This window comes from Ranitomeya imitator, chromosome 2 (assembly GCF_032444005.1).
Source record: "Ranitomeya imitator isolate aRanImi1 chromosome 2, aRanImi1.pri, whole genome shotgun sequence".
Lineage (NCBI taxonomy): Eukaryota > Metazoa > Chordata > Amphibia > Anura > Dendrobatidae > Ranitomeya > Ranitomeya imitator.
This window is the reverse complement of record NC_091283.1, coordinates 234085150-234110367: the sequence shown is the minus strand read 5'-3', so window position 1 is coordinate 234110367 and position 25218 is coordinate 234085150. Positions and strand designations below refer to the sequence as shown.

Genomic DNA, 25218 nt, shown 5'->3' with positions numbered 1-25218 from the left:
CCAAGGCATCCTCATTCCATTTAGTCAACACAGACCATTTTCTAAATTTCTGGCAATACGATTCTGCCGCTTCTTGACCCTGACACAGGGCCAACAAGGTCTTCTCTGCATGATCCACTGAATTAGGTTCATCATACAATAACCCTAGCGCCTGAAAAAAGGTGTCTACATTAAGCAAAGCAGGATTCACAGATTCCAGGGAAAATGCCCAATCCTGAGGATCACCACACAGCAGGGAAATAACAATTTTAACCTGCTGAATGGGATCACCAGAAGAACGGGGTTTCAGAGCAAAAAACAGTTTACAGTTATTCTTAAAGCTCAAAAATTTGGACCTGTCCCCAAAAAACAAATCAGAAGTTGGAATTCTAGGCTCTAAAACCGGAGTCTGAACGATATAATCAGAAATACCCTGTACTCTAGCAGCAAGTTGGTCCACACGAGAAACCAATTCCTGAACCTCCATGCCAGCGCCAAACTCCTGAGCCACCCAGAGGAAAAGAGGGAAGGAAAGACACAACAGACTACGGGAAAAAAAAATGGCTCAGCACTTTTCTTCCCTTCTTCTGAGATGCGTTTAACTCATTGTTGGCCAGTTGTACTGTTATGATCTGTGTTATGACCTGGTGGTTAGGAGCACCCGGAATGACCTGATAGTTAAACCTCATACAGGACGAGCTCTGGGATGTGGGAGCTCTGCTGACCGCAAGCCCTAATCCTATCACACACACTAGAAATAGCCGTGGAGCTCTCCTGACCAGACCTAGGCGCCTCGTCACAGTCTAAGAACTATCTAGCCCTAGAGATAGAAAATAAAGCCTACCTTGCCTCAGAGAAATTCCCCAAAGGTAAAGGAAGCCCCCCACATATATTGACTGTGAGTAAAGATGAAAGTCACAAACGCAGAAATGAAACAGGTTTCAGCAAAGGGAGGCCAGACTTACTAAATAGACAGAGGATAGGAAAGGTAACTTTGCGATCAGCACAAAAACCTACAAAAGACCACGCAGAGTGTGCAAAAAAGACCTCCGCACCGACTCACGGTGCGGAGGGGCCACTCTGCATCCCAGAGCTTCCAGCTAGCAAGACAAAATAATGAAAACCAGCTGGACAAGAAAACAATGAACAAATAATGACTATCAGGAACTTAGCTTCTGCAGGAGAAGGCAGGTCACCAGAGAGATCCAGGAACGAACTGAATTAATGCAAAAACATTGACAGCTGGCATGGAGTAACGATCTGAGAGGAGTTAAATAGAGCAGACAACCAAAGGATAAACCATGTCACCTGTGTAAGGAACCTCAGAAGCAGCAGCTTCACTCACAGCCACCAGAGGGAGCCCATAGACAGAACTCGCCGAAGTACCATTCACGACCACAGGAGGGAGTTCGACAACAGAATTCACAACAGTACCCCCCCTTGAGGAGGGGTCACCGAACCCTCACCAGAGCCCCCAGGTCAATCAGGATGAGCCAAATGAAAGGCACGAACCAGATCGGCAGCATGAACATCAGAGGCAAAAACCCAGGAATTATCTTCCGGACCATAACCCTTCCACTTGACCAGGTACTGGAGTTTCCGTCTCGAAACACGAGAATCCAAAATCGTCTCCACCACATACTCCAACTCCCCCTCGACCAACACCGGGGCAGGAGGATCAACGGAGGGAACCATAGGCGCCACGTATCTCCGCAACAACGACCTATGGAACACATTATGGATGGCAAAAGAAGCTGGAAGATCCAAACGAAATGACACAGGATTAAGAACTTCAGAAATCTTATATGGTCCAATGAAACGAGGCTTAAACTTAGGAAAGGAAACCTTCATAGGAACGTGACGAGATGACAACCAAACCAAATCCCCAACACGAAGTCGGGGACCAACACATCGCCGGCGGTTAGCGAAACGTTGAGCCTTCTCCTGGGACAATGTCAAATTGTCCACCACATGAGTCCAAATCTGCTGCAACCTGTCCACCACCGCATCCACACCAGGACAGTCCGAAGGCTCAACCTGCCCTGAAGAGAAACGAGGATGGAAACCAGAATTACAGATTAAAAGAGAAACTAAAGTAGCCGAGCTGGCCCGATTATTAAGGGCGAACTCAGCCAAAGGCAAGAAGGACACCCAATCATCCTGATCAGCAGAAACAAAGCATCTCAGATATGTCTCCAAAGTCTGATTAGTTCGTTCGGTTTGGCCATTAGTCTGAGGATGGAAAGCCGAAGAAAAAGACAAATCAATGCCCATCTTAGCGCAAAAGGACCGCCAAAACCTCGAAACAAACTGGGAACCTCTGTCCGAGACGATGTTCTCTGGAATGCCATGCAAACGAACCACATGCTGGAAAAACAATGGCACCAAATCGGAGGAGGAAGACAGTTTAGATAAGGGTACCAAATGGACCATCTTAGAGAAGCGATCACAAACCACCCAAATGACCGACATCTTTTGAAAAACAGGGAGATCAGAAATAAAATCCATGGAAATATGCGTCCAGGGCCTCTTCGGGATCGGCAAGGGCAAAAGCAACACACTGGCACGAGAACATCAGGGCTTAGCCCGAGCACAAATCCCACAGGACTGCACAAAAGAACGCACATCCCGTGACAAAGAAGGCCACCAAAAGGACCTAGCCACCAAATCTCTGGTACCAAAGATTCCAGGATGACCAGCCAATACTGAACAATGAATCTCCGAGATAACTCTCCTAGTCCATCTATCAGGGACAAACAGTTTCTCCGTAGGACAATGGTCAGGTCTATCAACCTGAAACTTTTGCAGCACACGCCGCAAATCAGGGGAAATGGCAGACAAAATTACCCCTTCTTTAAGAATACCCGCCGGCTCTGGAACACCCGGAGAGTCATGCACAAAACTCCTTGACAGGGCGTCAGCCTTCACATTCTTAGATCCCGGAAGGTATGAAACCACAAAATCAAAACAGGAGAAAAAGAGCGACCATCGAGCCTGTCTAGGATTCAACCGTTTGGCAGACTCGAGATAAGTTAAATTCTTGTGATCCCTCAAGACCACCACGCGATGTTTAGCTCCTTCAAGCCAATGTCGCCACTCCTCGAATGCCCACTTCATGGCCAACAACTCCCGATTGCCCACATCATAATTGCGCTCAGCAGGCGAGAATTTTCTAGAAAAGAAGGCACAGGGTTTCATCACCGAGCCATCAGAACTTCTTTGCGACAAAACAGCCCCTGCTCCAATTTCAGAACCTTCAACCTCCACCTGAAAAGGGAGCGAAACATCTGGCTGGCACAACACAGGGGCAGAAGCAAAACGACGCTTCAACTCCTGAAAAGCCTCTACTGCCGCAGAGGACCAATTGACCACAACAGCACCTTTCTTGGTCAAATCAGTCAACGGCTTAGCAACACTGGAAAAGTTAGCGATGAAGCGACGATAAAAATTAGCAAAGCCCAGGAACTTCTGCAAGCTCTTCACAGATGTCGGCTGAGTCCAATCGTAAATGGCCTGAACTTTAACAGGGTCCATCTCGATAGTAGAAGGGGAAAAAATGAAACCCAAAAATGAAACCTTCTGAACTCCAAAGAGACACTTTGACCCCTTCACAAACAAGGAATTCGCACGAAGGACCTGGAACACCATTCTGACCTGCTTCACATGAGATTCCCAATCATCCGAAAAGACCAAAATGTCATCCAAATATACAATCATGAATCAATCCAGGTACTCTCGGAAGATGTCATGCATAAAGGACTGAAACACAGATGGAGCATTAGAAAGCCCGAATGGCATAACCAGGTACTCAAAATGGCCCTCGGGCGTATTAAATGCCGTCTTCCATTCATCACCCTGTTTAATTCGCACAAGATTATACGCACCACGAGGATCTATCTTGGTGAACCAACTAGCCCCCTTAATCCGAGCAAATAAATCAGACAGCAGTGGCAAAGGATACTGAAATTTGACTGTGATCTTATTAAGAAGGCGGTAATCAATACAAGGTCTCAAAGAACCATCCTTCTTGGCCACAAAAAAGAACCCTGCTCCCAATGGTGACGACGACGGACGTATATGACCCTTCTCCATGGATTCCTTTATATAACTCCGCATAGCGGCGTGCTCTGGCACAGATAAATTAAACAGACGGCCCTTAGGAAACTTACTACCAGGAATCAAATCAATAGCACAATCGCAATCCCTATGAGGAGGTAGGGCACCAGATTTGGGCTCTTCAAATACATCCCGGTAATCTGACAAAAACTCAGGGACTTCAGAAGGAGTGGAAGGTGAAATTGAGAGCAATGGAACATCACCATGTACCCCCTGACAACCCCAGCTGGACACAGACATAGATTTCCAATCCAACACTGGATTATGGACCTGTAGCCATGGCAACCCCAAAACGACCACATCATGCAGATTATGCAACACCAAAAAGCGAATATCCTCCTGATGTGCAGGAGCCATGCACATGGTCAATTGAGTCCAGTACTGAGGCTTATTCTTTGCCAAAGGCGTAGCATCAATTCCTCTCAATGGAATAGGATACTGCAAGGGCTCCAAGAAAAAACCACAGCGCCTGGCAAACTCCAAGTCCATCAAATTCAGGGCAGCACCTGAATCCACAAATGCCATCACAGAATAGGACGACAGAGAGCAAATCAGAGTAACGGACAAAAGAAATTTAGACTGTACCGTACCAATGGTGGCAGACCTAGCAAACCGCTTAGTGCGCTTAGGACAATCGGAGATAGCATGAGTGGATTCACCACAGTAAAAACACAGCCCATTCCGACGTCTGTGTTCTTGCCGTTCAGCTCTGGTCAAAGTCCTATCACACTGCATAGGCTCAGGCCTATGCTCAGAGAATACCGCCAGATGGTGCACAGCTTTGCGCTCAAGCATGCGCCGATCGATCTGAATGGCCAAAGACATAGACTCATTCAGACCAGTAGGCGTGGGAAATCCCACCATGGCATCCTTAAGGGCTTCAGAAAGACCCTTTCTGAAAATTGCCGCCAGGGCACATTCATTCCACTGAGTAAGCACAGACCACTTTCTAAACTTCTGACAGTACACCTCCGCTTCATCCTGACCCTGACACAAAGCCAGCAAGATTTTCTCTGCCTGATCCACTGAATTTGGTTCATCATAAAGCAATCCAAGCGCCAGAAAAAACGCATCAACATCACGCAATGCCGGATCTCCTGGCGCAAGGGAAAATGCCCAGTCTTGAGGGTCACCACGCAACAAAGAAATAATGATTTTTACCTGTTGAACGGGGTCACCAGAGGAGCGGGGTTTCAAAGCTAGAAACAGTTTACAATTATTTTTGAAATTCAAGAACCTAGATCTATCCCCAGAAAATAAGCCAGGAATAGGAATTTTAGGCTCTAACATAGGATTCTGAACCACAAAATCTTGAATGTTTTGTACCCTTGCAGAGAGATGATCCATACAAGAGGACAGACGTTGAATGTCCATATCTACACCTGTGTCCTGAACCACCCAAAGGTCTAGGGGAAAAGAAAGACAAAACACAGTGCAAAGAAAAAAAAATGGTCTCAGAAGTTCTCTTATCCCTCTATTGAGATGCATTAATACTTTGGGCCAGCTGTACTGTTATGACCTGGTGGTTAGGAGCACCCGGAATGACCTGATCGTTAAACCTCATACAGGACGAGCTCTGGGATGTGGGAGCTCTGCTGACCGCAAGCCCTAATCCTATCACACACACTAGAAATAGCCATGGAGCGCTCCTGACCAGACCTAGGCGCCTCGTCACAGCCTAAGAACTATCTAGCCCTAGAGATAGAAAATAAAGCCTACCTTGCCTCAGAGAAATTCCCCAAAGGTAAAGGAAGCCCCCCACATATATTGACTGTGAGTAAAGATGAAAGTCACAAACGCAGAAATGAAACAGGTTTCAGCAAAGGGAGGCCAGACTTACTAAATAGACAGAGGATAGGAAAGGTAACTTTGCGATCAGCACAAAAACCTACAAAAGACCACGCAGAGTGTGCAAAAAAGACCTCCGCACCGACTCACGGTGCGGAGGGGCCACTCTGCATCCCAGAGCTTCCAGCTAGCAAGACAAAATAATGAAAACCAGCTGGACAAGAAAACAATGAACAAATAATGACTATCAGGAACTTAGCTTCTGCAGGAGAAGGCAGGTCACCAGAGAGATCCAGGAACGAACTGAACTAATGCAAAAACATTGACAGCTGGCATGGAGTAACGATCTGAGAGGAGTTAAATAGAGCAGTCAACCAAAGGATAAACCACGTCACCTGTGTAAGGAACCTCAGAAGCAGCAGCTTCACTCACAGCCACCAGAGGGAGCCCATAGACAGAACTCGCTGAAGTACCATTCACGACCACAGGAGGGAGTTCGACAACAGAATTCACAACAGATCTGGTGGCCTAGGAGCATCATGAGATGTACTCTGAGAAGGTGGTACCTGTACTGACCGCAGACCCTCAACTAGAAGTAGCCGTGGGATGTACCTAACACTCCCTAGACACCTCGACACAGCCGGAGGACTAAATACCCCTAAAGATAGAAATGGAAAAACTATCTTGCCTCAGAGAAAATCCCCAAAGGATAGACAGCCCCCCACAAATATTGACTGTGAGAGGAGAGAGAAATGACATACGCAGACTGAAATCAGGATTTAGCAAAGGAGGCCTTTCTAGCTAAAAAGAAAGAATAGGACAGAGTACTATACGGTCAGTATTAAAACACTAGAAAATATCCACCACAGAAAATACAAAATCTCCACAACTGACTAAAGACATGGAGGGTATATTTGCATCTCCAGAGATACAGCTTGACTGAAAAAATCCTTACACAGACAAAGCTGGACAAGACAAAACATGGAAATACACTGAACTATAAGGCCCACAGCATGTGGACTGCAAAAACAAAGCCAGAACTTATCTTTGTTGAAATGAACAGCAAAACAGGAGAGACCAGGCAGGGATGTGAATCCTCCAAAAACAATGGACAACTGGCACTGACTAAAGAATCAAGCAAGACTAAATAACCCAGTCCAAATTGCAATAAGTGGACACACCTGATGAATGCTGCCATCCAAAGACAGCAGCACTACCACTCATAACCACCGGAGGGAGCCCAAGAGCAGAATTCACAACAGGACGGTAAATAAAGCAGGTAAGTATGAGGAATTTTCCAAGCGTACAAACCATACAACTGTCGCACAATAAATTCCTCCAGCTCTCCAAACACCAGCTCCTCACTTCTCCAGGTCTATCAAGCAAGTGCTATTTCAGACAAGGATCTGATCAGAAAGCCTAGCTTTTATAGGAGAAAGGAGTGGCTAACTGAGCACAGCTGAAAGCAGGAATTTCCACAATGCCTATTAACCCCTGTCCTGCTGAAAGAAAACAAAAGACCTTTAATACACAGGAGAAGTGCTTCTTCTCAGCGATGAAGCAGAAGCCGTCAGACACCGTGGTCTTCTGGTACTGCTCTGTCGCGGGAACTCCGTGACAGTACCCCCCCTTCTATGAGGGACCTCCGGAACCTCAGGACCTAGTTTATCTGGGTGGGCCGCATGAAAGGCCCGAACCAGTCTGGTCGCATGAACGTCGGAAGCTGGAACCCACATCCTCTCCTCAGGACCGTACCCCTTCCAATGTACCATGTATTGAAGTGACCGACGAACCAGACGAGAATCTAAGACCTTGGCTATCTGGAACTCCAGATTACCATCAACAATGACATTAGAAGGTGGCAGAGGTGAAGATCCTGCAGATGCCACGTACTTCTTGAGAAGAGAACGGTGAAACACATTGTGGATTTTAAAAGTAGGTGGCAGAGCAAGGCGGTATGCTACCAGATTGACATCGGCTAGGATCTTATAGGGACCAATAAACCTGGGACCCAATTTCCAAGATGGAACCTTTAGCTTAATGTTCCTTGAGGACAGCCACACCAAGTCACCAACACTCAGGTCCAGACCCACCAAACGTCTCCGATCAGCCACACTTATATTTGGAGCCCATCTTTTGCAAATTATTAATCACCCCCTGCCAAATCGTAGAAATAGAAGAAGACAAATGTTCCTCTTCCGGTAAACCAGAAGGGCGATCATCATTGAAGGAACTAAACTGCGGATGAAACCCATATGCCCCAAAAAATGGGGACTTACCAGTTGATTCCTGACAGCGATTATTAACTGCAAATTCGGCCAACGGTAAGTAGGTCACCCAGTCCTCCTGATTCTCAGATACAAAACATCTAAGATATGTCTCCAAATTCTGATTATCCCATTCAGTGTGCCCGTTAGACTGTGGGTGAAACGCCGAAGAAAAAGACAAATGGATCCCCAGACGGGTGCAAAACGTCCTCCAAAATTTGGAGATAAACTGCACCCCCCGATCAGAAACAATATCCGTAGGAACCCCATGCAGTCTTATTATTTCCCTGACGAAGATTTGTGCCAGAGTCTTGGCATTAGGCAAAGCTGTCAAAGCAATAAAATGCGACATTTTACTGAACCTGTCCACCACCACCAGGATTACAGTGTTCCCTGCAGACACAGGTAGATCCGTAATAAAATCGACTAAAAAATGAGTCCAAGGTCTGCTGGGAGTCTCCAAAGGTAGGAGAGCCCCTGAAGGATGAGTATGTGAAGTCTTAGAACGCGCACAGATATTGCAGGCGGCGAAATACTCCTGAACATCCTTATAAACACCTGGCCACCAAAAACGCCGAGTAAGTAGATCCGCGGTAGCCTTAATCCCTGGATGTCCAGCCAGCACCGTATCATGATGTTCACTGAGGATTTTAAGATGGAGATTGACTGGTAGAAACAGTTTACCTAGAGGACAGGTAGCAGGGGCGTCCCCCTGAGCGCCCGCAACCTCTCTTTCAAGATTGGAGCATATGGACGCCATTACTACCCCTTTTTGTAGTATAGGTACTGGTTTGCACTTATCGCCTCCCCCAGGAACGGGATAAAGCATCTGCCTTAACATTTTTGCTTCCCAGCCTAAAAGTAACAAAAAAGTTAAATCTGGTAAAGAACAAAGCCCATCTTGCCTGACAAGGTGTAAGACGTTTTGCCGACTCCAAGTAAACCAGATTCTTATGGTGAGTGATCACCATAACAGGGTGAACTGCTCCTTCCAAGAAGTGATGCCACTCCTCAAATGCCCATTTGATAGCTAAGAGTTCCCTGTCACCAATATCATAGTTTCTCTCAGCTGACGACAGTTTTTTAGAAAAGCACATGGTTGCCATTTACCAGGAGATGCACCTTGCGATAATACAGCCCCCACTCCCACCTCGGATGCATCCACCTCCACAATGAATGGCTGAGTGACATCAGGCTGAATAAGAATCGGCGCCGAAGCAAAACACCCTTTCAAAGTGTCAAATGCCTCCCTGGCAGGCCTGGACCACTTAGAGAAGTCCGTCCCCTTTTTAGTCATATCAGTGAGCGGTTTAGCTACTACTGAAAAGTTCTTTATGAATTTACGGTAGTAATTGGAAAAACCCAAAAACCTTTGTAAGGCCTTCAAATCCTCAGGACGATCCCATTCTAATACCGCCCGGACTTTCGCCGGATCCATGCGAAAACCGGTGGCAGATAATACATATCCAAGGAAAGGGATCTCCTCCACCGAGAACATGCACTTTTCAGGTTTGACATACAATTTATTGTCATGAAGTATCTGTAGGACTTGTATGACATGTTGCTGGTGTGACTCAAGGTCAGGTGAGTACACAAGAATGTCATCCAGGTAGATAACAACAAACCTGCCTACAAGGTGACTAAAGATGTCATTAATAAAATGCTAGAAGACGGTGGGCGCGTTCGTCAACCCAAAAAGCATCACTAGATTCTCGTAGTGTCCTTCTGGCGTATTGAATGCAGACTTCCACTCATCACCCTCCTTAATGTGGATGAGATTGTATGCCCCCCTGAGGTCCATTTTAGAGAACCATTTTGCCCCAACAATTTGATTAAAAAGGTCAGGTATAAGAGGTGGCGGATACGGATCACAGACCGTGATAGCATTAAGTTCCCAGAAATCCAGGCAAGGACGTAACCCACCATCCTTCTTCCTTACAAAAAAGAACCCTGCAGTAAGGGGTGAAGAAGAAGGTCGGATATGGCCCTTAGCCAGACTTTCAGTAATATAGTCCTTCATGGCCTGCCTTTCTGGACCTGAGATATTATAGAGTCTGCTCTTGGGCAGCTTGGCACCAGGAACGAGATTGATGGCACAATCATAAGGACGATGTGGGGGAAGCTCTTGGCTCCCCTGCTCAGAAAACACATCCACGAAGTCTGACAGGTAATGGGGCACAGACTGGGTATCCACCCTTGCCAACCGGGTACCCAGTGTCCCTGACAGTATGTACTCCACTTTACCACTTCCTGTGTCTGCCAATCAATTACCGGATTGTGCAGAGCGAGCCAAGGAAGTCCCAGTACCACAGGTGAGGGCAGGCCCTCAAGCACATAACATTTTAACACCTCAGAGTGTATGGCCCCTACCTGTAGCCGTAAGTCATGGACTACGTGCGTGAAGTGCCCCTGTCTTAGAGGACCGGAATCAATAGCTATTATGGGTATAGGTCTGGACAAGGTTTGTGAGACAAGGCCTTGGTCCCGGACGAACCCTGCGTCGACCAAATTAAACCCCGCCCCACTGTCCAAGAAAGCGGACACATCAACCTTATTTTCACCCACATATAACATAGCTGTAAGGAAAAAAACGAGTCTTTCCCACAGAGGTTATGAGTACACCCGAGTTGCCTACCTCCCCGCAACCCGGGCTCTCTAGTTTTCCGGCGGTTGTTTAAACAAGCGACGGGTAGGACATGTGCTCACAAAAGGACCTTTCTTGCCACAACAAAAACACACTCCCCCCTTACGTCGAGTTAATGCAAGTTTGCTAGATTGGGATGTTGCACCCACTTACATGGGTTCCACAGTATTATCAGTACTGGTCAAGCTCAAACTTGGACCTCCTGCCCCAAGAGGTGTCTCACTATGCCTCTGGCAAAGTCAGCGATCAACCCGGATCGCCAGAGACATGGCCGCCTCAAGGGAATCCGGAGTCTCATAGAGAGCTAAAGCATCCCTTACTCTTACGGAGAGACTCTCGCAGAACTGACTACGGAGGGCCGGGTCATTCCACCTAGTGTCAGTGGCCCACCGCATCTGTGAGTCAGATGGAAGAGAGAATGCCCATGCTTGCGGGTCCCCCTGTAGGAGCGAGATAACAATCCCCACCCGTTGCTCCTCCGTACCAGAGGATACCGGAGGCAGCCGGAAATAAAGTTTGCAGGCCTCCCGGAACACAACAAACTTGTCCCGCCCTCCGGAGAACCTGTCTAGCAGTGCGACCTTGGGCTCCACAATGTTTTGTTTGGAAAGTAAGATCCCCACACCAGACGTAACAGAGTGCTGTGAAACCACCGTGCGTAAATCCTCCACCTCCAGACTGAGCTGCTGCAACTGCCCTGTCAGCGCTGTGATAGGATCCATTACGGATCAGAAAATGCTTTCGGTTCTGAAATAATTTCACGATTGGACTGGCGAGTAAACTGGGACCAGGGGCACCTTTCCTGGCCCTAGCTCTAGGGGGCACCCTAACTCGCCCTGTTCCCCGGGATACCTCAGATGGTGAGGATGCCGGGGCCTCCGCCCTCGCCCTGTCTCCTGACGGCTGCCCTGCGTCTGTCCCCCTCCCCCACCCGGGGAAGAGAGGCGCTGCAGTTTACAACAGTACACCAACTCGACAAACAGGGAAACAAAGACAAGGGTAAAAAGAAAACTCCACTCACACAAAATATGCACACACAAATAAAGGTATCCACCAGGGTGTGAAGGACAGGGACGGTAAATAAAGCAGGTAAGGATGAGGAATATTCCAAGAGTACAAACCATACAACTGTCGCACAATAAATTCCTCCAGCTCTCCAAACACCAGCTCCTCACTTCTCCAGGTCTATCAAGCAAGTGCTATTTCAGACAAGGATCTGATCAGAAAGCCTAGCTTTTATAGGAGAAAGGAGTGGCTAACTGAGCACAGCTGAAAGCAGGAATTTCCACATGGCCTATTAAAGGGAACCTGTCACCCCGAAAATCGCGGGTGAGGTAAGCCCACCGGCATCAGGGGCTTATCTGCAGCATTCTGTAATGCTGTAGATAAGCCCCCGATGTTACCTGAAAAAGGAGAAAAAGACGTTATATTATACTCACCCAGGGGCGGTCCCGCTGCTGGTCAGGTCGGATGGGCGTCTCTGGTCCGCTGCGGCGCCTCCCATCTTCATTACAAGACGTCCTCTTCTGATCTTCGGCCACGGCTCCGGCGCAGGCGTACTTTGCTCTGCCCTGTTGAGGGCAGACAAATTACTGCAGTGCGCAGGCGCCGGGCCTCTGACCTTTCCGGCGCCTGCGCACTGCAGTACTATCCTCTGCCCTCATAAGGGCAGAGCAAAGTACGCCTGCGCCGGAGCCGTGGCTGAAGATCAGAAGAGGACGTCTTGTAATGAAGATGGGAGGCGCCGCAGCGGACCAGAGACGCCCATCCGACCTGACCAGCAGTGGGACCGCCCCTGGGGAGTATAATATAACGTCTTTTTCTCCTTTTTCAGGTAACATCGGGGGCTTATCTACAGCATTACAGAATGCTGCAGATAAGCCCCTGATGCCGGTGGGCTTACCTTACCCGCGATTTTCAGGGTGACAGGTTCCCTTTAACCCCTGTCCTGCTGAAAGAAAACAAAACACCTTTAATACACAGGAGAAATGCTTCTTCTCAGCGATGAAGCAGAAGCCGTAAGACACCGTGGTCTTCTGGTATTGCTCTGTCGCGGTAACTCCGTGACAAGCTCATGTCCTCGTAAACTTCACAACAACTGTCCTTTCTTCTACAATATGAAATGTAATGGTTTCCTTGAACATGCATTAGAATGGCTCCTAATGTATAACGTATATCTGATATGATCACTTGAGTGGGGAATTCAGAGATCCGTCACTTTATCGGTAAACCAACACGTGGCTCTATTATAAGAAGTGGTCCTGGTTTGTAGATAATCGTAGTACGTTGGCTGCAGTTGGTGTACATGGTTTATTAATGACCTTAGATGAAATTTGCATAGCACGCTCAAAATCATGTTTTACATCATTAGTGTTGATTGGCCAAAAGATATTGCATCGTTCTTTGTTGTTTTTACATGTGACATTTTGACATGTAGATATTTCTATTGAACTGGGGATGTCTTTTAAAAACACTTCTACTGTATGGCCAATGTAATCTTCTGCATCCAAGCTCGTAATTCCACCTATAAGTGTGTGGCTTGTGTAATTTTCCAGTATCAACTGAGCTCTCTTTCTGTACGTTTTGATTTGCCCCAAATTCCACAAAATACTTAACAACACCCAAAAATGGGTTTTCTGAGTTAGTTATGAAGTTTCTGTATGAGTCAAAATTAACAAACATAGTTGACAAACTATGCAGAAGAGAGTCAAATGGGCAAGTGTCAGGAATCCCTGACCGCTGCCACCAATTTGTCAGGAATCCCTGACCGCTGCCAACAATTTGTCACGATTCACACCGTGATGGTCACCCCTATGTCACGGGTCTGGGTGACTTTAGGCCAACAGACGGCTATCACATGTGCAGGGGGGCTTATCTTAGTTATCCCTCCACTTCACAATGTGATGAAAAAACACCCACAAGGCTATTGACCTCTTAGTTTACAGCAGGGGCTTATTCTAGGTATCCCACTGCTCTGCAATATACCACGAACTGCAGGGATTTATGTATATCCCGCTTACAGTTCCACTTAAAACTTGCAGCTCTCTGGCGCCCCCCTTACTCTCAGGCCAGATTAGGTACTGCACCCTGGGTAATTAAGTCGCCAGACAGGCTGCCTGCTATGTACTGGCTATTGGGCACGCTGCAGCGACGCGATAAACTACTCCCACTCAGGCAGGAACAATAATTATCAATGCCGCAGTTGCTACAACATCCCCCAAAAGTCTGCACACGGTCGCTGCCACCAGCTTCGATTAAACGGGTCCGAAGCTAACCAACACAGTAGCGTATTTCCCTTCAGAAGACAGGGTATGTTTTTAGAGCATGGAGAAAGAACTGGCATGAAATAATATACCCCACAAAATTTAGGCAGTGCTTTATCAAAATATTTTACAAAGATGTTACAAATGAGACAATTGCAAATATGTACAAAGTAATTATAACATAAAGGGAATTAAAGGAGAAAAGATAACACTCACATGTTCTCAGTTCATTGCATTGCAGGCAACCATACGTCCCAGTTCATTGGACGTGCTCAGGGCTCTCCAAGGAAAAAGGCAAGAAGACTGAGCTGGGGATGTGGACAGACAGCTATAGCTAAGCCTGTAACATCCCAGAAAGGGGTTGGATCACCTCGTCCCTCCTACCTCTTCAGTTAACTCATTTTATCCTAATCTATATCTAATTTCGATAACTCCGCTACAAAACATGTCATAGTCATAACAAACCCAGCATTCATCTCGGATTAACGTGGGCATCCTAATGAGATCAAATGTGTCCTGTCTGTGATACATATTTATCGAGAAATCCCTACTTCTTTACCAGATGGAGTTAGAAGCCCGTGTTTCGAGGGATGGGTAGGTCCACCGAGGGAGATTACGAATATATATTTTCGTGTTCTTAACGTAAACGGTTTGCGTAATATCTTACAAAAACAAAACAAAGAACTTCCATGGATTTCTGGAGACTTAGAGTCCAGTTCTAGCTGGAGGAAGATTCTAACCTGGTCGTAAATACCTTTCGGCCATAAAACTCTTCTTCCCCATCCCTTGGAAAGGAAGCTCTTGGCTGAGTGCAAGGGAAGGGGGGCTTTTTAGCCCGCCGCCTGCTAACAAGAGAAACTACTTATATGATATTTCATACCATATCGTGACAGCAAGTATTATTGACCTTATACACGTTATTATTTATATTAATGGTGTTCAAGAGATTCCCATTGCGCAGGATACCTAAAGGTTTTTGTGTACAAGGATCATCAATTATTTGACATATATTTGGATACGGCATTAAATATGTTGGTCTCTTCTTGAAAGGTATGTTCAGTGGGGAAAGTAGATCCTTGGACTTCAATGATTTGTTATCACCTTCATTTTTTGCTATGGGAGTATTACCCCACCAACATTCTTCTTCCCTAAGCTCTACCACACTCTGTTCGTGTTCCTACTTTCTAAAACACTTGTTTCTTTTATAGATTGTTGAAGAGGCAGGAGAGTGTCTGTCAGTTTCTTTATGTGTTCACTAACCACTTCTTTTTAATTACTTTATTTCCTGCTGCCCATGTTTGTCTATGGCAGATTCATCGATGACCTCTTCCTTTTGCAATTTTACTAAACTGTTACTTTCTGTGACATGTACAGCAGCTGCTATTTTTGAGCGCCCACACAGAGCACTTAAAAGCAATGCAACCAATTTGTCAACTCGCATTGGAGTTTGAATATGCTGAAGAATGGAGTTCTTCAAAAGGCCAAAATCTCCCTCAACTGATGCCGAAGAGGCTGTTTTATTTGGTGATTTAAAAACTGGTTGCATCACAGATGTCCAAATAGGAAAATACTTCAGAAGGTGAACTAGTTTATGAGAAAAATCTGGACAGAAGTAAGGGTTTGGCAACATCTCCTCGTATGTAGCATTTCGGTTTTTCACTTTTATTGTCAAGTAGGAGGAACAAGCAAGTCCTCAAGTATGTGTTAAGGCTACAGTCATTTAGAGCTTGTGACAATGCACCAAGTAATGCATGAGAAAAGTCACAGACACATTCTTTAGGCAATTTCTGTACATCCTTTATCCATTTTTCCAGCCAAAAAGTTATAGTTGGAGTATCTTGAGTTTCACTCAACATTTGAGATACACTCATTTGTGTATTCTCAAAGTTAATAACAATCTCATATAAAAAAATATGAGCAGACAATTTATTTTCTCGTTTTATTTTGCATACCAAACTCCCTGTGGCATCTACTTGAATGCGAGCGAAGCAATGCTTTGAACAATACTTCTTAAAAATATATATTTGTTCCTTTAACCAATAATGAACAAAAAATCCATCATATGAGATAGTATGAATATCTCCTGCATACTTACGAGTACTCTTCATCTGAGACAGTGATAAAACTGGATCTTTCAACTTTGGTGTACCAAACATCCTATCCATAGCTTCTTGCCTAGCATCTTGACAAATTCTTAGTGATGGTATGGTTGGTGGTTCCTTTTCTCCAAATGCTATTTCGGAATCAATTGTTTCTCGTCTCCAATTGGAGGGTAAAGTTTTTAACATTTCTTCTCCAAGTTTCCTTCTCTTCTCACCTCTCAACTGATTTTTTTTTAAATGTGGTATGGGTCTTGTGTCAGGGGCTCGAACATGAAGAATTAAAGGGTTTCCGAGATAAGGCTCCTCTTCTGCAGAAATATGCACTGCTGCTTTGCACTCTGTGCAATGCCCATCTGCAGTTAAGAACTTTCTTGTTTTGTCTTCACCCATACGAACTTTTTTGCTCCTAAAGGAGAAGGCACATGGGAGTCCATGCTGTTTATAAAGAACCTCTGTTATAATAGAAGTCCATGGGTGTTTTTTGAGCACCCTGCGCCTCTTTTTGCTGTCACCCTCATTATAGAACACTGTTTTGGGCTTGATCTCTAAGTATTGGTCATAAGCGATTAATACATGTCATAGAAGTGTTGGTTCTTGACCCTGTGTGCGCACAAAGCCACCATCTGAAGAGTGTTCCTCTGAAGAGTTTTCATCAGATGTGCTTGTGTCAGGCCACAACGCCTTAATTTCTGTATATTTTGATTGAGGCAAGATGTTATGTTCCATACGCAAGAACGTCTGCAAATCATACCTATTTTGAAATACATAGTCATGTACCTGTTTGGGTTTAAATATAGCCTGGGAAGTTTCTGATTCCTCCATCAAGGAGCTATATTTCTGCAAGGAGGGGTGAGAACATACTTCCCTCCAGATAGGATCAGAGGCTGGTTTTAACTGTCCATTAGCACTGAAAATGCCAGGATAAGATTTTAATGTTTCTTTAATGTCTGACTATCAATAGAGGGTTTTCGTAGCATCTAAAAACAAAGATAAGAAAATAATTAAATTGATAAGCTAGTATGTTTTTTTTCTTGTCACTAATAAGATATTAAAGGGAACCTGTCACCCTGAAAATCGCGGGTGAGGTAAGCCCACCGGCATAAGGGGCTTATCTGCAGCATTCTGTAATGCTGTAGATAAGCCCCCGATGTTACCTGAAAGAGGAGAAAAAGACGTTATATTATACTCACCCAGGGGCGGTCCTGCTGCTGGTCAGGTCGGATGGGCGTCTCTGGTCCGCTGCGGTGCCTCCCATCTTCATTACAAGACGTCCTCTTCTGATCTTCAGCCACGGCTCCGGCGCAGGCGTACTTTGCTCTGCCCTCTTGAGGGCAGACAAAGTACTGCAGTGCGCAGGCGCCGGGCCTCTGACCTTTCCGGCGCCTGCGCACTGCAGTACTATCCTCTGCCCTCAAGAGGGCAGAGCAAAGTACGCCTGCGCCGGAGCCGTGGCTGAAGATCAGAAGAGGACGTCTTGTAATGAAGATGGGAGGCGAGGTGACGGTCCCATTCACTTTAAATAGGACTATCATTACCTTTTTTTCCCCCACTACTTCACCGTCCCGTCATGTCATCGTAAGACTGGGTGGGAAAGCAGTGGGGAGAAAATGCTGCTAGCTGCAGTATTCACTGATGGTCAGAGCACGTCCTGTCGTCTGCCCCTCAGAGAATTAATAAGTTTCAATGCAGTCTCAGGCCGCCGACTATCATTTCTCTGGCACCTCCTCTGGTCCATGAGCTGGAGGTGGTTGGATAGCTGACATCTGGCACACGCACATGAGCCTGCATGGAAGTGAACAGTGCCAGCAGGGGAGTTCCTCAAGTATAGTGGATGATGTCCAGTATATAATTAGCTGCCTCAGACTGGGAATGCCTCTGCACACCCGTCAGTCTGGGAAGGCCTCTTTAATGGGCATCATGCCTCTTTTTCTTTTGGATTTATATATGTTGGTGTGCTTAAAGGCAATCTTCCACCTAATGCTACCCTATGCAGCTGTCAGCAGGCCTGTATATACATAGAATAATTACACCAGTGGCGCTCCTCTCCGAGGTGCCGGAACTGGGCACATGCCAGCTATCTAATAGCACGGTTAGGCTGGCCATGTGGTCACTAGACCCAGCTCTGCTGCCAGTTCTCAGCCTTTCAATGAAGCATTCAACACTCGTGCGAATGACTAAGATCCTACATATGAATAAATTGGCCAACACAAATAACGTAATGGGGAAGCTGGAAGTAAAGGACTGGTTGCAGCTACTTGGCACATTTTCCTATTGTGCACTTATGTGCTTACAGTGGGATTTAATGTCCTAACACACAGCTCTCTCCATCCATTCTCCTGCTGCCGTCCACATCTGCATACATTGATCAGCAGATCCACACACTCATGCACAGATAAAGATAGGACAATTACACACAGCAGATCAGACCTCCCTGCATAGAAACATGCCATACATAGGACATCAATACCGACCTTCACATTTAGTGAACACACTTGTACGAGGATGTGTTTCTCTGCCTGCATTTATGACTGAAGGGAAAATGAGCATCCAAAGAAAAGGTCACACACAAGGTCACACAGAGGGTGGGATCAAAATCACTTAAAAGTTGATGCATTGTGTTGATAAAACTACATGCAAACGTAAAAGGAGCTAAGTGGGTTTTTCCACATGTGGTTTTCAATGGCATCATGCAGTGCTTAGGGAGCTGATGAGCATGTGATCAGCTCCATCATGCTGCGTTCCTCTGTTCCGCCGCTATCCCTCCTGTTGCTTTTCCTGCCCTGTATTTGACTTTCAGGTAATTTTTGATATGTCATAGTGGCATATCAAAGTTTATCTGCTGACTTAGGCTAAGTTCACACTGCTTAAATATGACACCTGTTTTGTCTGAGCCAGAATTAAACTTTGAATGTGGTACTGCAGAGGTTCCTTGGTGTCTCCTGCTGGCGGGGTGACGTCGCCCCTCCAGTGTCCTATGCCGGGGAAAGGCCAGGGAACCACAGACAAGCCCTGCCGTACAAGACCCACAGGTAGCCGACAGCAATGGAGGCCGTGAGTACCCGCGCGGCTGCAGCGAAGTGGGAGGACGATGTGCAGGGGAGCACTGCTCACCGCCATCCCTCTGTTGTGGCACTGTAAGGATTCCCTGAGCTTTCCCGCTGGCAGGGTGACGTCACCCCACCAGCGTTCTGCAGCCTGGGGAAATCCCAGGAAACCCATTCAGCACCATACATCACATGCTCACTGTCACGGGGCTACCGCGACAGAGAGGTTCCAGAGAACCGCAGCGCTCTGGGCCTCGTTCACACACAGTGAACAGAAGCTCTTCTCCTGTATTCTGACCTGGCTGCTTTGTACCAGCAGTGCAGGAGTTAACCTCATTGCTGAGTTGCTGTGCTGAGAGCTGGGTCTCTCAGCTGAAGTGAATTTTGTAATCTCATCCTCTATATAGACCAAGTCCTGACTTCAGCTATTGTCAGTGATCAGTTCTACTGCCTGGCTTGGATGTTGAAGGAGCGTAGTGTTGGTGTTGGAGGTTTATTTACAGAGATTGGTGTCTGCGGTTTTGGTTGCATGTTAAACCTGTTTTCCTTCCTAGTTTTTTCCTTCTCTTCCCTTCTCTGTGTTTCCTCTGTGGTTGTGTGAGCATTTGCTGAGTTTGAGACTTTTAGTTACCTTGTCTGTATACCCTGTTATTTGTTGTATTGTGGCACTGGTGCAGTCCACCTCCCTTGGAGGGAGAGGGGGCCACTGAGATGGCCTGCACAGGAGACAGGGATACGCTGGCGGCTCAGGCCTCCTAACCATCATAGGTACCCCTGAGATAAGGGAAAGTCAGGGCCCCATTATAGTGGCAGGGACAGGTGCGGGTCCCAGTACGCCGTCCTGCCCCTTTATCGCCGTTAACAGCGTGACACTCACATTGGATTACAGATCAGGTACTGCCAGGGGTCAAGTTCTGGGAAAAAAATGTGGGAACTCACCGAAGATTTCATACTTGCCCCCACTCTGATGAGAGTTATACTAACGTAGTAATGAAATAATACTGCCATACCGTGACTGAATAAAACACCATGCAAAGACCAATATTACCCCTATACAGTGACCATAGATAGGCAGAAACTAGCTACACAGGCGCTCTGCAGACCACACTAGTGATTATGTTACCTTTAGGCCTCTTTCACACGATCATATGCGTATTGCACGCGTTAAAAATGCCGCGCTGTCACTGCGTATTTACCGTCGTATTTCACGCAGCCCAGTGATTTGTATGAATGGGCTAATCGTGTAATATGCTACAAAATAAAACATGCTGTATTTTTTTTTTTTTTTTTTTACACGCGTTTGCGTATGCGTGAAAATAGCTCATATGAGAATAAACGCATCGCTTTCAATGGGTACATTTCATCGTGAAACACAAATGCGTGAAAAGCACAGCGTATTACACGACAAAACTAAGACCATGTGAAAGAGGCCAATGGTCACATGCGACGTGAAAGAGGGCTTATATCCAATGGTCACATGCGACGTGAAAGAGGCCTTATATCCAATGGTCACATGCGCCGTGAAAGAGGCCTTATATCCAATGGTCACATGCGCCGTGAAAGAGGGCTTATATCCAATGGTCACATGCGCCGTGAAAGAGGCCTTATATCCAATGGTCACATGCGACGTGAAAGAGGCCTTATATCCAATGGTCACATGCGACGTGAAAGAGGCCTTATATCCAATGGTCACATGCGACGAGAAAGAGGCCTTATATCCAATGGTCACATGCGACGTGAAAGAGGCCTTACATCCAATGGTCACATGCAACGTGAAAGAGGCCTTATATCCAATGGTCACATGCGCCGTGAAAGAGGCTTTATATCCAATGGTCACATGCGCCGTGAAAGAGGCCTTATATCCAATCAGGGGCGGATTATAAGAGGGTCAATCTGGGCAGTAGCCCTGGGCTACCGCACAGATTGCCCACCGGCCGCCGCCATCAGGGCATCACTGCACGTGCACCTATCATTTATGTTCCCCCCGGACCCAGTGGGCAGAGAGAGGGGGCCCACATCGGGCCCTGTCTCATCTGCTCACCGGCCCCCTACCGGAGCAGCGGCGGTTTCCAATAGTTAACAACAGCTGCCAGCCAATTGGAGGCTGGCAGCTGAAGTCGGCCGCAGGCGCAGCGCACACGTCGCCGGCGTCTGACGTCATTGTCAGTCGCTGGCGAGTGCGCGCTGCTGTAGGGAGCTCGCCGCCTGGAGCGCTGGTCAGGTGAGGAAAACTCGGTTTGTTTTTTTTTGTTTTTTGATAACCTAACGGTGGAGACACTGGGGGCAATGCTGGAGGACACACTGGGGCAGATGATTGCTGGACACACTGACTGGGGCAATGCTGGAGACACTAGGGCAATGCTGGAGACACTGGGGCAGATTGCTGGACACACTGGGGGCAATGCTGGAGGACACACTGGGGCAGATGATTGCTGGACACACTGGGGCAATGCTGGAGACACTGGGGCAGTGCTGGAGACACTGGGGCAGATTGCTGGACACACTGGGGACAATGCTGGAGGACACATTGGGGCAGATGATTGCTTGACACACTGGGGCAATGCTGGAGTCACTGGGGCAATGTTGGAGACACTGGGGCAATGCTGGAGACACTGGGGCAATGCTGGACACACTGGGGCAGATTGCTGGACACACTGTGGGCAATGCTGGACAATTGGACATACTGGGTCATATTGCTGGACAGGACACACTGGGGGCAATGCTGGACATACTGGGACAGATTGCTGGACACACTGGTGGTAACATGCTGGACACACTGGGGGCAATGCTGGACATACTGGGGCAGATTGCTGGACACACTGGTGGTAATATGCTGGGCACACTGGGGCAGATTGCTGGACACACTGTCTGGGGGCAATGCTGGAGACACTGGGGCAATGCTGGACACACTGGGGCAGATTGCTGGACACACTGTGGGCAATGCTGGACAATTGGACATACTGGGGCAGATTGTTGAACACACTGTCTGGGGGCAATGCTGGAGACACTGGGGCAATGCTGGAGACACTGGGGCAATGCTGGAGACACTGTGGCAGATTGCTGGACACACTCTGGGCAATGCTGGACAATTGGACATACTGGGACAATGCTGGAGACACTGGGGCAATGCTGGACACTGGGGCAGATTGCTGGACACTGTGGGCAATGCTGGACAATTGGACATACTGGGGTAGATTGTTGAACACACTGTCTGGGGGCAATGCTGGACACACTGGGGCAATGCTGGACACACTGGGGCAGATTGCTGGACACACTGGGGGCAATATGCTGGAGTCAGACACTGGGGCAGATTGCTGGACACACTGGGGGCAATGCTGGACACACTGGGGCAGATTGCTGGACACTGGGGCAATATGGTGGACATACTGGGGCAGATTGCTGGACACACTGGGGGTAATATGCTGGACACACTGGGGCAGATTGCTGGACACACTGGGGGCAGGACTGGAGGCATGGGCAGAATGTAGATACGGGGCATGATTGGAGACACGGGGCAGAATGAAAGACATGGGGCAGGATTGGATCATGGGGTAGAATGGATACAATGGAGACAGATGGGGCAGGATGGGGAGATCATATGGGGTAGAATGGATACTCATGAGGGCAGGATGCGAGAACATATGTCTGGAGCCAGGAATGAGATAAATGGGGCCAGGATGGGGAATATTATTACCATAGGCTAATTAAGGGATATCATTACTGCAGTGATGTATTTATTTTATTTTTTGAGTATACTGTTTTAAATGGGGGGGCGGTCCTGTTACTGTGTAGAGTGACACTATATCGCCTTTTTTTCTTCATGTGGTGTAATGTAGCAGTTGTGAAAAATTAAGTAATGTGTTCTGCAAGCGGAGCTTGAGATAACTGTGTTATTTCCTGCAGAAACGAGTCCTGGCTGGAAGAAATGATGGCGGTCTGTGCTGGATGAAAGATGAAGGACTTCACCTAGACTCACTGGTGAGGCGGTGTTACCTATACACTGACACTATACACTGTATACTATATACAGAGGTCCTGTGTACAATGTCACCAGTGATCACTGTATTATCTATACAATATATACAGAGCTCCTGTGTATAATGTCACCAGTGATCACTGTATTACCTCTACACAGACACTGCATACTAAGTACAGATCTCCTGTGAATACTGGCACTTATGGTGATAGTATTGTTTTGTTTTGTTTTTTTTTTTTTATTACTGATCAGTATTGTAGTATTCAGTTACTATGTGGTGGTAATATGTGGTCTGGAAATGGTGTTGTGGTATTTGTCCCTTGTATGTGCTATTTGGTCACCAAGAGGTGGTATTATGTGGTCTTGACATGGTGCGGTGGTATTTGTTCCTTGTATGTGATATTATTCGATCACTGTGGTTGTAATTTGTGGTCTGGTCATGGTTCGGTGGTATTTGTTCCTTGTATGTGATATTGGTCAAAATATACCTAAATTGTATTGCATATTTTAACAAATATTTAATAGGTTACAGTAGAGAAGGGCCCGGCCATTTTTCTGGAATAATCTGGTTCAGGTATAACATGACCCCCATCACATGACCGGGGGGGCCCACAGTGTCTGAACAGCCCGGGGCCCTGGCTACCCTTAATCCACCCCTGTATCCAATGGTCACATGCGCCGTGAAAGAGGCCTTATATCCAATGGTCACATGCGACGTGAAAGAGGCCTTATATCCAATGGTCACATGCGCCGTGAAAGAGGCCTTATATCCAGTGGTCACATGCGCCGTGAAAGAGGCCTTATATCCAATGGTCACATGCGACGTGAAAGAGGCCTTATATCCAATGCTCACATGCGCCGTGAAAGAGGCCTTATATCCAATGGTCACATGCGCCGTGAAAGAGGCCTTATATCCAATGGTCACATGTGCCGTGAAAGAGGCCTTATATCCAATGGTCACATGTGCCGTGAAAGAGGCCTTATATCCAATGGTCACATGCGCCGTGTAAGAGGGCTTATATCCAATGGTCACATGCGACGTGAAAGAGGCCTTATATCCAATGGTCACATGTGCCGTGAAAGAGGCCTTATATCCAATGGTCACATGCGCCGTGAAACACCGGATTACGTACCGGTAATGCTCTTTTATAGAGCCACGACAGCACCCGCTTGAGGGAGGGGATCCGCCCCTTAGGAACAGGAAACCCTATGGAGAGAATAAAAGGGGCGGTCCCCCTCGCTCCCACAGTTGGGTTACAGAGATTGAGAGGAACCGCCCACCAGTATTAGTAGGCAATCCAATATTATCGTTTATCTTTAGTTAACATAAGTATAGCTAACTACAAGAACCATTCAGTGCATCTATGAAAGAATAATAATTATTAGGGAGGGAAGTGAAGGGGTGCTGTTGTGGCTCTATAAAAGAGCATTACCGGTACGTAATCCGGTGTTTTCTCCTCGCCACGACAGCACCCACTTGAGAGACTTACAGAGATAGTCATTTGGGAGGGATCACCGTGTTAAGGACTGATCTACCGAAGGACAAGTCAGATGAGGAAGACAAGTCCAATCTATAGTGACTATAGAAAGTAGTAGGGGAAGACCAGGTTGCGGCCTTACATATCAATTCTATTGGAACCTCCGCTCTCTCAGCCCAGGAAGAAGACATCGCCCGGGTAGAGTGTGCATTTACAGTCTCAGGAGGGTTCTCTCCTCTTGCTAGATAGGCCAAGCGAATCGCATCCCGAATCCACCGGGATGATGTGTTCTTCGTTTCCCCAGAACCTTTTTTGTGGCCCTGGAAGGAAATAAAGAGAGCCCTGCTCTTCCTCCAGAGACTAGTCCTATCTAGGTATGCTATTACAGCCCTTTTTACATCTAAAGTATGGTATCTTTCCTCTTCCTGATTTGTAGGGTTACTATAGAAGGAAGGAAGGAAGATTTCTTGGGATCTGTGGAATTTAGTCCCTACTTTAGGCAAGTAGGAAGGATCTGTCTTTAACACAATCCTATCCTGGAATATTGATAAAAAAGGAGGG

At 46.9% G+C, this 25218-nt stretch overlaps 1 protein-coding gene across 1 annotated transcript in view; it reads right to left on the bottom strand.

Annotated features, from left to right (window-relative positions):
• LOC138662804 (oocyte zinc finger protein XlCOF6-like) overlaps nt 1–24368 on the bottom strand; it is a 47058-nt gene extending 22690 nt beyond the window's left edge. Inside the window, exon 1 of the mRNA XM_069748760.1 lies at nt 24313–24368. The gene's annotated coding sequence lies outside the window, so the exon portion shown is untranslated. The remainder of the gene's footprint in view (nt 1–24312) is intronic.
• Between the last annotated feature and the right edge of the window lie 850 nt (nt 24369–25218).